We start from the raw sequence: 17,063 nt of genomic DNA, 5'->3' as shown, positions 1-17,063 counted from the left end.
AGTGTTCGACCAAGCCTGGTGCTTGACCTATGGGAGAGGGCTGTTATGTTATGATGAACTACAAACTGGATAACGTCTGTTTTAAAGACCTTTAAGTTTGATTTTAAAGTGAGTAAAATACAGGACTCTTTTTTTTTTAAATACTGTAAAAAAAGTAGTATCCTTGGGCATCTTTTATTTTCCAGGGAATTTTCACCTGCTGAAATTCACGAAAAGCACAGCATAAGTCATTGCCTAGTAATACGTGGTGATAAAGCAGGGTGAAGTCGTGCCCAGTGATGGTTATGGGAGAAACCCCAGGCAAGTAGCTGATTTATTAGCAGTGGAGTAGGAAGGCAGACGAACGCTATGAGCCTATTTGCTGTGGCGCACTTTCAGTCAGCCTGCTCTCACTCACTGATGGCCAGCAGTCTTAATCGCCACAAAACGGGTTGTCATTCACTGTCCCCTTCTGGCGTAAGGAGCCTCCCTCAGCACTCCTTGTGCTGCAGTAAGGCAAAAAAACAAAAACAAAAAAACAAAAAAAAAAAGTCCACTCAGAGGCATGCTGCATGGAAATGATCAAAAATGAGAGCCAGACGAAGGCTGCTACTTTTAAAGAAAAACAAAAACTAGATAACAATGCTTCTTTTGGTTTCCAGCTTTTTAAGTTTAGAGAAATCTAATACTTCTGTGTGTGTTTTTATGTTCTGTTTGTCTGCTGTCCAGTAATTTAGTCCAAGCGCAGATATCTTCAAGTTCCCAGATCATACTTGTGGGGGCGCTATAAAAACGCATAACCCCATCTCTCCAATAGGACAAGATAAGTTTTCATTAGCATATACATTAAACTGATCAGTGTTGATTTATAGCTGCTTAATGTTGGCTTTTTTATTAAAGGATGGAGCAAAAATAAATAGCAGGGTTATTGTATATATTCATGAAAAAGTGAGATTAAAAATCTCATAAAAAGGTAAGCTGTTTATGCCTAAGTAAGCCCTTGATATATTACAACCTTGCAGAAGCTTATCATTACTGTTTTAATATTAGGAGGTTCACCTGCTCATTTATGAGAGTGAAGGAGACACACACTTAAGCTATCAAGTTTATGTAATTTTGAAGGCAAATACTAATATTTTTGCTGAAACCAATAGTTGAGATAATTGCTCAGGAAAAAAAAACTATACTGAGAGTAAGGTTAATGAAAAACCTTTGGGTTAGTAGCTCTTTAAAGCAGTTCAATACTGCATATTTATTCAGAGGCACGGATACATTAGCCATTTAAAGGTCAGATTATATTAAAAGTGCCCTGTTGTTCTGTTTAATCCAGCCATTATATCTCCTCTACTGATGCATCTTCCAGAAATGTGTGTACTGTATGCAAAACACAAACTTCATCAGTGATTTTATTCCAGATGACAGCCATCAAATAAAATCCTTTAAAATTACCTTTGACCCCTGTCACTGCAGCTCTTGGAGCCTGTAAAATAAAAAAATAAAACCATTTTCTAAAGATTCACTACTGCCTGCCAGTGAATCTTATTTTTTGACCTCTCATTGATATTAAAATGCTCAGCTCAGGGCCCTGCAGACGATTACTTGGACAACAACATTCTGTGCATCTTACAAAACATAGAAAACCACAAAGAAATGTTGCTGCTCTGCTCTACTACAGATATACAGTATTTTGTGTTTTTGATGGTGGTTTTTAGCAACAGAAGTACATTTATGCCACAGTGCCACTAAAATCAAGCATAGCCATAAGACTCTAAAGGGAACCAAATATATGGGGCTCGTCTGCTCCTGTGACAGCACATTTCTGGGACTGTGCCATGTTTGGGGACTGAGAAGCCCTACTCACCCTCAGGTATGGATATTAGCAGACAACTGTTTTATCCACAAGAAAAAGTGCAGATAACAGCAACAGAGTGAACAGTAGTGCCCTGACAGGCACAGCTGGCTTGGAGTCACAGGGATGAGACGAGTCAGCAACACAACACAAGCCTTTTCAGAGGCATTCATGCATGTTTTTTTTAGCCTAGATGTCTTCCTTTGTTTCTGCATCTTATATACTCCCACTGTTTTGGAAAATACCCATGCTTTCGACTCACTCGCCTTACCTCCATCCTCTTGTCCTCTGATCGCACCCTACCAAACAAGGCCACGATGTGAAAAAATCTTAAATCTGAATATGTGACATCAGAGGGAGAAAGAGAAGACAGTGGGGGGGATAGCACATAGTGCTATTCTGCTGCCTCTCAGCTGTACTATTGCTGTGTGTGCGACACCCACATGCTTTGGAGTAAATACACAGCAATCAGTCAGCAGACTGAATAACCTCTCTCATACACACATACTTTTGCAATGCGGATGCCTTAAGGGTGAAACATGTCAATATCCCATGTCCTGAAAGTTCCTAATGTCTCCTCAACATTACTGTTGGGAGAATATGTATCTTTGCTTGGAGAAACTTGGAGGTTGCCAGATCCTGCAGACCCATTGGCTCTCCTAATTAGGGACTAAATGAGGAGCTTGGGATGGGTAGTTAATGAGGCTGGGTCAATATGCAGAGTGAGACAGGAACCTAGGCTGACGACCATGTAACAGCCACAAAGCTTTACCATAAAGAGCCTCAGCGCCCACACTCACACCTCAGCCATCATGTTCAGTTATGAATTGCTGTGAAGTCGTGACTGATTTTAATGATTATTCATGCTTAGGATCTATGTATAAAGTCAACATTGCCAGTTTCAATCTCAGGGGGAATCCTAAGGGGGAATGTCCTCCCAGGAAAAGAAAATGGCTTTTGTATGTGTGTGTGCGTGTGTGTGTTATGGCTGTGTAAATCTTACCTCTAGCCTGTGAAGACAAATGCAAAATTAGCATGTTGTGTATATATCCTCAAAACTTTATAAGGAGATTGCTGTCAGTGGCTGGGTAAATAAACTGTGACTTTGACATGGGAGACAGTGGGTGGTTTCTGGTTTCCTACCAACCCGACAGTGTAGGTTTCTTTTAAATATGGCCATGATTGTTCCTTAACCAGACCCCATTAGTCATGCACATGTATAGCAGAAATTTGCCATTGGAAGTTAAAGGAAAAAAGTCATTACTGAATATGATCCTGGGCTTTGCACAGTTGTTGTTTATTCATGGTCTTGTCTGAAAATAGCCTAGATGTCCTGACCAACAGTGTAGTGGCCAAATCATTCTCCTTCTTGTTCAGATGGCTCAGTACTTTGAATTCTCCTTGGTTTAGAATGATCAGCAGTATCAAGTGCTTTGGATAAATCAACAACCAGTGCTGCACAACATGGTTTCCTAACCAGAGACTTATTTATATCACTCCAGACCTTTGTTCTGCTGATATCATATTATGCTGTTCCTCATACTATCAGATTACTCACTGAGACTACATTTTGGCCAGTACATGGAGTTTAGTGATGGTTTGTTATTTTTCAGGGCTTGGTTTAATTTCTTTACTGCATACATGTGTACAATATTTCTTTTGAATTTTTATAGTGGATTTTCTGTATTGCATGATATTTAAAAACACAGTCGCAGACCTAGGAAAATCTACCCCATTGTGATATGGAGCGAGAGATGCTTGTACATCATGCTGTTGGATACACATTATTAAGTCTGATGTAGTGAATCCAGTCTACACAGGATTTGTATTTTAATGCTCATAAATACCTTTGTCAGCCAGGCAGCATTAAGCTCAGTTTATGCTTGGCTGTTCTCTTGACAGTTGTCTCCAGACAAAAGGAACCATGTAGCACCCTGCCCTGCCTTTATAGCTTAGCAACAGGAATGATTAAGTGATCACACTGTTCCTTTCACACTGCTGGCTCTCACAATACTGCTGTCATTTCATTCATGACTGAGCAGAGATACTGCAAATAGAAGTAAAATGTATAATTTTAACTGTTTAGAGGGAATATTTTCTTACTTGACAAGTGGCAATTCTCGCCCTGGCAACAAAATATCCAATCACACTGCATCCTGCATCTTTGATGTAGTTTATGACATTAGCAAATTTTTGTGCAACAGTTATGCCCAGGGACACAATTTTAGAAGTTTCTGGTGTGCCGTGTGTCTAAATGTTCTACACCTCATAACGCATGGCCCCATCACTCACAGTTTGAGTCAGTTTGGGAAGATCACCTTTTCTCTCCAAATGTTTCCTGTTACTCTGTTGTGAGCTCTGTAGTGGAAGCAAATGCACAGTAGTTCTTGTAAAGAGACCAATCATAAATGGAACTTATGCTGACAAGATCTTAAAAAAAAACAAAAAAACAAAATGTCACTTGTTACTCCAGTTAATTACCTATTATTAGCGAGTTTTCAACCTGACACTTCTAAGGCAGGATGACATTGTTTCTCAATGCCTTTTATAACCATAATTAATTATAAGTAATAAAGCCATTTTTGTATCTGCATTTAGATTTAGGAAAATGTGGTGTCAGACTATTTTTTTAAACTGCATTAATCATTATTGGTTTGCTTTCAGATGGTACCATTAGAGGTTGCCACAGCAGAACCCAGTTCTTGTATGTGATTTGGCACATCCTGCCACAACCCTCCCATTTTATCTGGGCTTGGGACCTGCATATTTTCTGAAATAATAATTAAAATTGTGTAATTTGAAAGGTGCTGCTTATATTGATAAACCCTGAGAGAATTATTACCTCATTAGCAGCTAAGTAGCTATATTTCCCTCAAAGGTTGGTAGAGATCAAAATAGAGCAAAAAGAGAGTGAGCACTGGACTAATGTGCTTCAGATGTTCAGAAACACCACAACAGATGAATAAGTATGCAGCTTCTAATGAAAACACGTATGGATGCTGAGGGCTGAAAGATTGCCCTGAAAATGCTGAACATTTTGACACCTGACTGGTTTTGCTAGCTGAAAGTATACTGAAGTAGAATTTCCCTATTCATTTGAATGGGGAAAGTTTTTCAAAATAAAGCTAATTATTTCAAAAGTATGAAGTTTAGAAAAATTCTGCATAGAAGCATGAATGTCCTTGAAGAGCTGACCATTTTGATAGCTGAAAGTATGCTGAAGTTGTATTTCCCCATTCATTTGAATGGGGCAAAATTTTCAGAATAAATGCTGAATATTTTAAAAAGTATGAAAGTTGTAAAAAACTTGAGTAGACGCCATAATGTCCTGAAAAACCTGAACATTTTGATACCAGAATGGCTTTTCTAGCTGAAAGTATACTCCACTTATTAAGATGTGAACATTTTTCTATTGGTCCCCACAAAGTTGATAAAACAAGTAGGGTTGTGTGTCTGTGTGTGTATGAGAAAGAAAGAGTAGTCCTACACACTGAGAAATACAAGTGTGGCTATTGAAATGAGACATAAAATGTAAATGATAATTATGCAAAAACAATAAAAAATATCAAAAAGCTGTTTACAGTATGAATGAGTTGCTGAATAGTTATTAGTTGAAATGGTGGTTTTAGCTGAAGGTATGAAGATGTGAAAAATTTTGCCATTTTCAATGGGAAAAGTTTTGTGAAAAAAGCTGAATTTATTAAAAAGTATAAATGTCCCAAAAAAGATGAGGACAAGCAAGCATGTCCTTGAAAAGCTGAACATTTTGACATTTTAATGGTTGTTCTAGCTGTAAGTATGGAGTTATTACGTGCCAAAAAACAGTGAAAGAAACCAGAATAATAATAAAGATTAGGATAACATACTGTGGATGCAGCATTACTGCATCCACACAATAATTGGAAAACATAGTACGGATGCTGAATCAGCATCAATACAATATTTAATAATAAATAATTGGATAACATAGTATGGATGCGGAATCAGCATCCATACAATAAATAATTGAATAACACAGTATGGATGCTGAATCCGCATCCATACAATAATAATAAATAATTGGAGAACATAGTATGGATGCGGAATCCGCATCCATACAATAATAATAATAAATAATTGGATAACATAGTATGGATGCGGAATCAGCATCCATACAATAATAATTTTGTCTGGTGTGTGCTGGATGTACCATATAGATAGGCAACTGTTTTCTAACTAGTTTACTGCAGCAAGTAATGTTTTAGCTTGTTCTGCACAAAAGATTGTGAAAATGTGTCATCATGTGATATAGAAAACTGCTTGGCTAAGCAAAACGTCATGGTTACAGTTAATAGAAAGGTAAATGATAATTGCAGGTCCTGACCTTCACGCTCTTACTTTTCGCCTCTTTGCTCAAACTTTGTAGATTAGTACAGAACATTAGTATTAGATGTAAATTGTGATGTGCAGAATCATCTATTAGAAATGCAACGTCTAGGGATAGAGTACTGGGAATGTATTTGTTCCTTTTTCATTTATTTTGGATATTAACATTTATCATGATAAAGATACAATTGTACACTGCTCAGCCTCTATGAAAACAGGAGGAGACTCCTACATAACAGGTGGATTATTACTGTGCATCTCCAGTCTAAGCTTTTGATATTGCTTACTTTATGAAACACTTAAGAATGTAATTAAAAATTGTCCATTTTAAATTGTATGTGGAAATTTTTGCTTTTTAATATGTCACAGTGATTTGTTTGCTGTGGCTGCATGGTCATTTTGTTATGTGGAGATCAATTTGCTGGTTAACATTTGTTTGTAAGGCCATCCTGAGGTTGTCTCCATCTTATTGTGGCTCCAGTCTGTGGGTATTAGTATGGTTTAAGGTAAGAAGGCGGGGTCCTCAATTGGCAGGATTCTCTTTCCTGCTTGCTATTTTTATCTTCATGTTTGCAAGAGTGTGAGAGGAGCAGAGGAAACACCTTCACACCTCAGTCTGCTCCTCTGGAAGTTTGTAATGACAAACACCCCCAGCAGCCAATGAATTAAACCATGTGAACTGTGTCTGGACATGCATGCATACATATTTCAAATGTGCAAAAATATAAAAGAGCAGAGACTAACAGTTTAATTGAAGGAAGTCATTTTACACCTTAGATCACTGGAGTTTTATTTCCCAAGTACTTATTCCACACAGAGGCATAATATTTTTTATTAATACAGTATATAGTATGGATTTTCAAATGTTTTATTAAATATTGTCTGGCAAAAGTTTCAGGTTTTTATAAAATTATACAAAGAGATGTTTATATATGTATGTCAGAGTTTTTTTTTAAAGGTTTTTGGCATTTCAATAAGTATGCAGTCTTTTCATCACAGATTGGGTAATGAGCACATGCATGGCCGCGACTGTGCTCTCAAATCTGATTTTGCACTTACAAATCTGTGACTGCACATTCTCTAATGCTGAGTTGCAGACTGAGTAGTGCTTGAAATGTGGTTTGTGCACGTTCTAATGTTTCAGTGGGGATTTACTTTCATAGCTATTGTTTGTGAGATGGAGAGGGAGGGGCGCTCATAGTCACACACAGCACAGCAGAGAAGCAGAACTCGCACTCATCTTAAAATAGCCCCGAACCGCTGAAATTTCTTCTCCACCACCTAATAACCTGGTGAACAGTGTGATGTTAATGTAATGTTACTGTTAAGTGGTATCAATGCGTAGTATTGGACAACTTTTACAAGTACTAATTGAGTGTAATCAGGCCTGCTGCCCAATACTGAGGTCGTATCGATGCATCCCTAGTAAATGGATCAGGCTGCATGAACCAGTGAGGCCTTGTTCAGGATAAAGGAAAACTCAAGCATAATTTAACAGCCTGTTAGGTATTTTTAGCCAGATAGATATTGGATAGATACTTTATGTATTAGAAATGTTTAGTGGAGATAGGATGTCTAGTTAGACTGTTAAATGCTTAGGCATGCTTATGAGTTTCTACAGGGTACATCTGGTCAAGGATACTAGAGAGAAGAGTTGATGACTGTCAGCAGACAGGGTGTTTAATATTATTATTATGACGTGTATAACTGTAGCCTTAGCCATAATATGTTCTTATGTTTAAGCCACAACATGTACTAGAGGTCGTGAGAATGTTTTTAGTTACACACCACTTAACCAACAGACACACACATTCACACGTTGATTTGCTTCATGTTTTGACTACTGCTAGGGCCAGCTGCAAAGCTGGTAACAGCGACGTCCCGGTTGACGTTTCTGTGTAGTATGGGGCTAGCTCAAACGAGGTGATATAATGTATAGGCCTGGTGGGCTCAGGGTCTTTTCATCTTACATCTGCCTGCGTGCAGTGTGGAGGTGCAAGATACTTGAGCGTGTAATGTTAATTTTACCTGTGATCCTTTGAATAAATCAGCACTGTTTTGAAGTTACTTGGACCGCCTCGTCTCTCAGAGTTAGCAATGGTAACACGAACCATATCCTACAAGCCCCATCCTGAAATTCTTGTTTTCCCTGGCCCCCAGTGGGTTAACTCTGTACAGTGTACTGTACACTGCATGTTTGGGCTCAGGTGCAGTAAAGCATACTTTTAAATAACTATTTTTAATTGTGTTACACATTCTAGTATATATTTAGAGGTATTTCACACATTCTCAAATCTGAGTACACACTCACACACAGACACACACATAATGGCCCTATAATTTTGCATTTATATAGTACTTTTCTACCTTACCTGGACAAAGCACATACACCCATTAACACGTGCACACACACACTGACACCGATAATGTTTATATAAATTATGTTTGTTAATAGTTTGATCTTAAACTCAAAAACACATATGGCAAATACAACTGCATTTCCATGGGTCATGCCTAAGGGGTTAAAAGTATATTCACAGGCTTCTGCTTACTCTGTGAAATTGTGAAAGTGAGATGAGATGGTATCAACAAATATTTTTTTCTACCAGTCATGAGATACAGTGGATGCAGTGTCTCTGCATTTGTGTTGTGGCAAATTACACAACCCATAATCTTTCTATTGCTAATGAGCTAAACTAAGGACAGACCTTTAATCCAGATTGTTTTCAATAATAATCTCAATTTCAGACCTTTTACTTAAAAATGTGTCTCTTTTGTTCTTCCCCTGCCCATCCATATTTTTAAAACTCTTTTGCCATATCTTCAGTTTATCCTCCTAATAAGTGTTATTTCCTATTTTTGTCTTTGTCATGGTGAGACCCAACAAAGTCTATCTTGGTAATTTAAGAGGAAACAACAAAATCAGAGAGACTGTAACTGGCAGAGTGCTACAGGTATTTCCTCTCCTCATACTATTTTTAAGATTCAGTCTCAAATGTAACCCAACTTCTCTTCACAACCACGCCAGCTCTTTCAATCTAAAATGCTAAGAATTGAAGAAGTGCCACCAAAAATTTGTCACATGCACATAGACATGTTTCTCCCATTTCTCCCCACGCACAAACTGTACACAGACACCTTCCTTGGGAAATCACAGATGGTTCCCTTTGCTTATTCCACAGCTTTCTCAGCACTGTTGTGACCCTCTTTTTGGCTGAAAATATGAATTCTTATTAACACATTATGCTGTAATTTCTTGCACTTTTTCAACTCCTGGCATGTCATTAGTTGTTTAGTAAAACAATCATAGCTCTGTGCATGGTATAATAGCTGTTTTCAGAAGCATTTTGCTTTATAAATCATATCTGTGATTGAGTTTCTGTAGCTACATATAAAATGATTGCCATATGTGAGTCAATCTGCACATATGCAAATGCATGCTGTCTCTGTTTGATGCCTGGTTGTTTAAATGCAGAGAGCTCTGCTGCTCTTCTCAGGCTATCTCAATAAAACAGACACAGGAAGTTTCATAGTGCAGAGTGAAATGATCTTTTCTTTATCCTCTGTGATGAGACCAAGGGAAATCTTTGATCTGGAGTGGCTAGATAATCATCTGTAGCTGAGCCCTGATTTCCGTCTCTATTCAACTCTCCCCTGGAAGCTCCATAAGAAGCCATCAACACTGGAACTAATCAGGGTTATTACCACTCTCCCCACTGAATGACACACTTCCCCAGATGCGGGATCAACCCGCCATGCTATTGTTCTCCATTTTGATGATGTACAGTAAACTGATATATATCTATTTGCTGAAGAATGGGGCTGATACCCAAGGGCTAATTAACCTTGTCATAGGCCCCTGAGCTAAGTCTGTTTGTCGGCCCTTTGCCACCATCACCACAAACAACTGATTTAGTACTCCACAGAGTGAAACTGCAAAGTCAAACCTAGGAACTGTACATAAATTCACTTTATTTATACTTCATATCTTTCAAATAACAGAAACATCTCTCTCCAGTAGTTTAGTACAACAGCAAACACTATCAATTCAACAGACCCATTGCCTTTTGGGGGGCTTTAATGCTTTTGCCTCTCCACTGCACCTGTTATCACTTTCATTTTCACCAAAGCAGGTGAAATTGATTCACAGTCACTTGTGATTCCCAAATGAACAGATTGATATGCCTGAAGTTTAACTGACTTGGTGTTATACTGTGATGATCAAGTGTTGCTTTTTTTTTTAAAGCAGTGTACTTTTGTCCAGTACATTTTAGCTATTGGTCAGTGTGGTGAAGACCAGCTGTCCTGTTGAGAGACTGCTGTTCTTAATGTCTCATTTACAGAGTTGAATTCCCGGTAAATTTATAGCAGACCAAAACGATGCTGGCGGATCCTCTAACTTCACTTTGTCTTGTCCTTGACTGACAGCTTAAATCAACGTTTCATCCATGCCAATAACTTTCACTGGGTTAATGGTGTGATGCTTTTTTTAAAACTTTGTTTTCTGTGTATGCTTGAACCCATTTCAAATGAACTGAATGGGTTGGATTTTTCTTTTTTTTCCACTTGAACTATTCCACCCATGGTTAAGAAGCTTGGTGTAGTTCTGGGTCCCTGGGATTGAGCCTGGAAAAACCTGTGCATTAAATTTCCGGGGCTGATACCAGAATTTTATTCAAGATAAAGGTGGAGAAATGCTGATATATTCTTACCACAGTTTATGAAAAATTATATCTATTTTTTAATATCAGGCTTTTGGTCAGAAAAGTCATTTTACCTGTAATAAAGTTGCCCTACCCTGCCTTTCAGAACTGCTAATCCTCCTTTATGACTTACAAAGCAAAGAAAAGAATCAGCTGCTGCTATATTTTTTACAAGTAGTACAGGCTGGAAGTTGGAAACAAAATTAAAAGAAACCAAATGAAAACATTACTCAGTGGTTTTTACTTTAAATTCCTTAACTCGCCTTTTCAGTGAGACACTAAGTGCAAAAAGACTTTTTCTATTGTAGTTCAGCCCATGTCCAGTCTTATTTTTTTTGGTGGATCTTGGTACTGTACCTGAGCAGCAGATTTCTTTGAGACAAATGGTGTGAGAGAAAATTATTTTAAGAACATAGGATAGCATCAGTGTAAAACAGAAAGAGCTTATTTTTCAAGACCAGAATCATGAGAAATTAGTGTCTAGTGTCATACTGGCGTTAACAGTGGTTTGTGTGCATGACTAGGAGAAATAATCTAGACAAAGGTAAAATCTGTAATGTTATCCCAAATCTGTCTTGGAGCAGCCAAGTCCAAGTTAATGTCCACAATTTCTGTGATGCTTGAAGTATGATCAGTAGTGTTGATCTTTGATGTTGAAGCCAGACTCACCCAGAGCAGATGTTTACCAGGGCTTAGTCATCACCATCACTGCTATAAAAAGCTTAGAATTCCTCCTAAAACTAAAGGTCCACATTACAAAAATGCATTTGTTGCCAATATAAACGCCTTAGTAAACTTTTTTTGTCTCACTGTAAAGGAAAATGTGGTGCTGAATTGCTGACTTTCTGATTTGCTGTTGTCAGGTGTTCTACAACTCCGCTGAAGTGAAGCATTTATTTGTGACCCCTTTATGTTCTACCTCATTACATCTACAATGTTGTTTTCTCCACTTAGAGGACAATGCAGCTGGGTACTGAGCTTGGCATATTTTGTATACTTGAGCACTTGTTAATTTGCTATTATAGTATGCCATTTCATTGGAGCTAATGGAAGACAAAGAAAGAAAATAAAAAAAAACAAGTGAGTAGTGTTTGAAATCTTCATTTTTTCCTCTCATCCACCAAACACCTGACCATCCAGATTTCATTTTTTCAGCTGGCACACTGCAAGCCAGAACGTTTTTTGCTGTGAGGTGATGGTGCTATCCACTGCACCATTCATGTACTTTCAGATACTCTTTCTTCAGCTATCTTTTTTTAAAACCTCTCTTCATAAATGTCTCATCTCTCCTCTCCTCTTAAATCTGCTCTCCTTTGTCTCACTTTGTTCTCCATGCAGTCTTTCCTGTATCTGACCCAGCTCTCCGTCACTTTCATCATCTGTCCCCTCATCCTCTCATGCGATCACTTCTCAGTTTTCATCTCCTGTGCTCTATTCTTCTCTGCTTCAACATTTTAACTCCACTCTCCTGTCCTCTCCTGCCCTTTCATCATCTTCCAACTCTCCTCTACTCTTGTGTATTTGATGGATGCTGTGGGTCAGTGTACAGCCTCTGACAGTGATAGCCTCTATCACTGTTCACAGTCTGTGGCTGTTACTGTTATCCCCCGTTTTTCCCGGACCTGCATCATTAAGAAGGGGTGTTGGCAGGAGATGGTGCATATAAGAAACAAAGAAAAGCTTGGCCTTACTATATTGACAAGAATACTAACACTATGCAATAAAGATGGCAATGATAAAAACTGTCAGGGAGCAGACCAACAAATACTAGGAACAAAAAGGAGGACCAGAATTAACAAGCAAAGTGAACAAATAACCTGAGCAAGTAACCAAGAGTCTAACAACAGAGAACAGGCAAGGACAGGGCAGGTGATGATCACAGATGAACCAGCAAGGGCTGAGGGGCATGAGGTGAATATAAAGGATGGACCAAGAAGACAAGGAGCAACAGGTGAAAGTAATCTGAGTGAATCAATGGGCAAAGTAAAGCTGGGGCAAGTGAGGGAACATGAGCCAGGAAGCAAAGCAAAGCAAAATGTTTTTATATGCCTTTCTAAACCTAAGTTACAAGGTGCTTTACAGTAAAACAGAAAAGAATAAAACCAGATAAATAACACATACACAATAAAACAATAACAAAAATGCACAATGAAAAACAAATACATTAGTTAGAGATGTTGCTAAGCGAATACAAGTGAGTTTTAAGGAGTGATTGAAAAACAGTCAGGTTAGGAGAAGATCTAATATCCTGTGGTAGACCTTTCCACAGAAAAGATCGGTCTCCCCAGTGTTTTAGTCTGAAATAGTAAGAAATAGCTTCAAAATAAAAGCCCCAAACAGAAAGATCATGGCCAAAGATCGTGACAGTCACTAATGGAGCAAAAAGTCACATTGTCAAAGCCTCAAGCTGGGGAGAGGCCAGATCTTCTATGTTTGCCATCCAGCTAGTGTTGACTAAAAGTTGCCTGTTTTCACTTCCTGCCAACAGAACGCAACATGATTATTTATTTGGAGTCGCTATCTCTCCATCTGAATTGAAGTTGAATATTCACTCCTGTTGTAGATATTTTAGTCTCCGCCAACCTGTAAGGTTATGCCGGGTGATGGCTAAGGGAAACACAGGGTGTACTGCTTGTTAGGTTCCGATAGTGGAATAGACCCAAAAGTTGTTGTGTTATATGTTGTATGTGGTGGTTAGTGCTGTCACCTCACAGCAGGAAGGTTCCAGGTTCAAGCGTGAGTCAAACTGCACACTTTCTGTGAGGAGTTGTTCTCCCCGGGTTGACTGGTGACCCTAAATTGCCTGTAGGAGTGAGTGTGTGTACAGTTCTCTGGCTATATATGTGATAGACTGTCCAGAATGGACCCCACCTCTTGCCAAATGTCAGCAACCTTACACAGGAATACATGGTAGAGATAATGGATGGATGGATAACACAACAGATCTACTTGCATTTCTAGATCAACTTTCCACCCATCTTCAAAATCAAAAGGAATCAGAGCAGTCACGGAGTTTTTTGGGCTAGTGTTGGTTTCCATAGGGCTGCTCTGGTTTGCACCTTGTGCCACATTCACAAATATTTTCTGACCTGCATATTGCATATTTATCTCAACATATGAACTGTGTATATTTTCCATTTACACAAGAGAAAACCTTTAGATGGTAATGAAAGAGGCCTGTGGGGCCTGTGCTTTTGGAAGCCATCCAGGGGTGGGTAAGGCACTCCAGGGCACACTTCCCATGCTGCCTGACAATGGTTAACATCTTAAGTGATGTGGAGGAAATTCTATGGCCTGACTCAGACCAGGGAAACATAGAGACTGGTGCAGAGTAGTTGGATTTGTATTTACAGAATGCTGTATTTTTTTCCTCACAGTTTTCTAGCTGTGTGAATTTATAACATTTGTATGCTCTCTCTCTCGCATTGTGTTTTGATGGTTAAAATGGTGAATTTAAAAAAAAGTTACTAACAGTCAGGAAAAATTGTAAATATGTTTAGCTGCTAAAAATGTCAAGTAGTTACTAACCTTGCTGTCTGGTGCTGCCTGCTGCTTCTAGAAAGAAATTTGGTGAGTGCGGGCCAAATAACCAAAATAAAAGACTACAAAGCTCTCTAGAGCTGCGGGGCCTTTCAAAATAATTCTGTGTAGGCTTTTCAACATAAATCATGTCCAGCAAACCTCAGTGTACTTTTCTGATTTCCATCAGCTCATGTAGTAAAGTTGCCACTCTTAGCATGAGAGTTTCTGTAGCATGAGCTACAGCAAGTCTGCTTCCAAACCCACTTGACAGCTATAATATGTGGCCAGATACATCAGTATTTGGAGTTTATTGGGGAGAAATCCTTCTGGATCTGTTAATTTTTTTGGCAATACTCAAAAGATTTGGAAGGTTATAATAACACAGACAGTGCTGGCATTCTGTTAAACTCATCCTCAGTTAATGTAAGATCTGTCAGCTCCCCAGGCAGCAGAGAAACAGAAGTTTAGATGCTCAGACATTGTGTAGAGCAGAATATCAAGCTGCTGGAGTCTGATACAGAGCCATTGTTTTGCTTGGTCAGAGAGAGGGCAGAGGACAATAACTGACAATTGGAAAATAGTAAATCAAATGCCTTTTGACTCACCTACTTTCATTCCTGGTGTCTACTGAAGAAACTAAACATGTTTGAAGTGTTTTTTGTTGTTGGACTTTAATTCACTCTCTCCACCATCTGCCCTTACTGGAACCTCCGAAAGCTTTATCTCTGCCTGTGCTGCAAGAACAGATTAAAATTTTCAGTGTCGATGAAGTTTGAAGTTCTACAGCTGGCACTGTTTTCTGCTCAGCCACTGTCCATGCTAACTACTCAAATCTTCTATTTCTGCCAAAGAAATGGGAAGCACAACTTGCCACACTTGCTGTGCACCCAATGATTATTTTTATGTATTTATTTTTTTTTAGTAAAGAACAGTTTTCAGGACACCAAATGTTAAAAGTTATATGAACTAGCTAAACTTATATTTCCATCAGTATGAGTGCAGCAAAACAGACATTCATTTAAATGGAAATGCCACAGTCCATTACTTTAATGTGGGGTTACACAGAATGAACAGAATGTGGATGAAATTATCTGTTTTGTAAGAATGTAGACCAGAAAGTTTGGGAGAGGCAGGATGAATCTTACTGTAACAACATTTTATTTGACTACAGGGAAGTGGCCATTGGCCTAGTGAACAGCAATGAAGAAGGCCTGTCGATGTATGTAATCAGCCATATACAGGGACACACTCATTCTGTCAAAGTAACACGTCCTGCACACAAGAAACATGCACAAAAACACCTACATTTGTCACTTGTGATCCAATAGTTCACTAAAGTTACTCAGCACTGTATTATCTATCCTACTTTATGAGTGTTTGGACAGTTATTAGTGCACTGCCATCAACCAAAACACACATAATAGGACCAGCTTCAGCCAGAGGTTTAGAAATATTGAGGTCAAAATTATGGCCAGATACCAAACATAAATTCTTGTTTTTATCTGGATTTCATATCTTATTTAATTACCTGCTAATTAAAAATTATTTGTTATTGTTGGCTTAAAGCCAGGAAAAATTCTAAAAATAATGGAGACCATAAAATCCACACCCATTCACCAATTCACAATCCCCAAGAAAAACAAGTATATGACCTGGCCTCAGCTGCAGGACTGTACAGGACAAAGTAGTGTTGACACAATTAGTTGAGTGATAAAATTCCATTACATTACATTCGCAGCTTTTCAGAGGTGGCTCAGTCAAGATCTGTCCCATATTTTCTTTATCTTCCAGGTACATACAAAATCCGTGTAGTGGGTAAAATTCATGCACAGGGAAAATTACTGCAGTGCCAAGAATCATTTATTGAACAATATTATTTAAATGTGATTGTGGATGGGAAACAGGATCACCTTGTTAGTCTTTTAGTTTTTTATCTCTCTGCAGAGGAAGTCAGGTAGTCTAGTCACTTCTCCCCCAGGGTCTTCATGCACAACTTCGCTCCTGATCAACCCTCGTGCTACTTTTTATTTCCATCTCTCCTTTACATTTTTTCCTTATTGTATGGATGCTGACTCAGCATCCATACCATGTTTTCCTGGTCTTTATTGTATGGATGCTGAATCAGCATCCACACTATGTTATGCAAATATTGTATGGATGGTGATTCAGCATCCATACTATGTTCTCGAATTATTTATTGTATGAATGCTGATTCAGCATCTATACTATGTTATCCAATTATTTATTTTTCTTCTGTATGTTTTTTGCCGCTTAATGTTATGCTTTGATAGTTGAACAAACTCCAAACGTTTCTAGTTGTGCTGATGGCATAAATTTCAATAACAACTCACTAAAATGTTACATGAACTGCAGTATTATGTTTAACCTAAAATGGACCAAAACTGAGCAAAAGTTAGCTAAATTACTGCATTTCCAAATCCAGGAAAATTTCTATTTGGACAACAAAACCCTAATGCTGCGGTCAGTTGGAATGACTCCAAATTACAACCAGAATAATTCAGTACAAAGGTACAAAATTGAAACATTAGTTTGCTAATTATACGTTAGCCAGCTACAGCACTTCAAATTTTAGTCCTTTCGATGCTTCTAATGCTCTTTGTCTTTGACATGCTAAGCTGATGTTG

The 17,063-nt window shown here is 38.3% G+C and overlaps 1 protein-coding gene across 1 annotated transcript in view; it reads left to right on the top strand.

Annotated features, from left to right (window-relative positions):
- adgrb1a (adhesion G protein-coupled receptor B1a) overlaps window positions 1–17,063 on the top strand; it is a 291,715-nt gene that overhangs the window by 1,329 nt on the left and 273,323 nt on the right. The window lies entirely within an intron of this gene.

Source organism: Monopterus albus, unplaced genomic scaffold (assembly GCF_001952655.1).
Source record: "Monopterus albus unplaced genomic scaffold, M_albus_1.0 scaffold314.1, whole genome shotgun sequence".
Classification (NCBI taxonomy): domain Eukaryota; kingdom Metazoa; phylum Chordata; class Actinopteri; order Synbranchiformes; family Synbranchidae; genus Monopterus; species Monopterus albus.
This window is presented reverse-complemented; position numbering and strand designations above follow the sequence as displayed.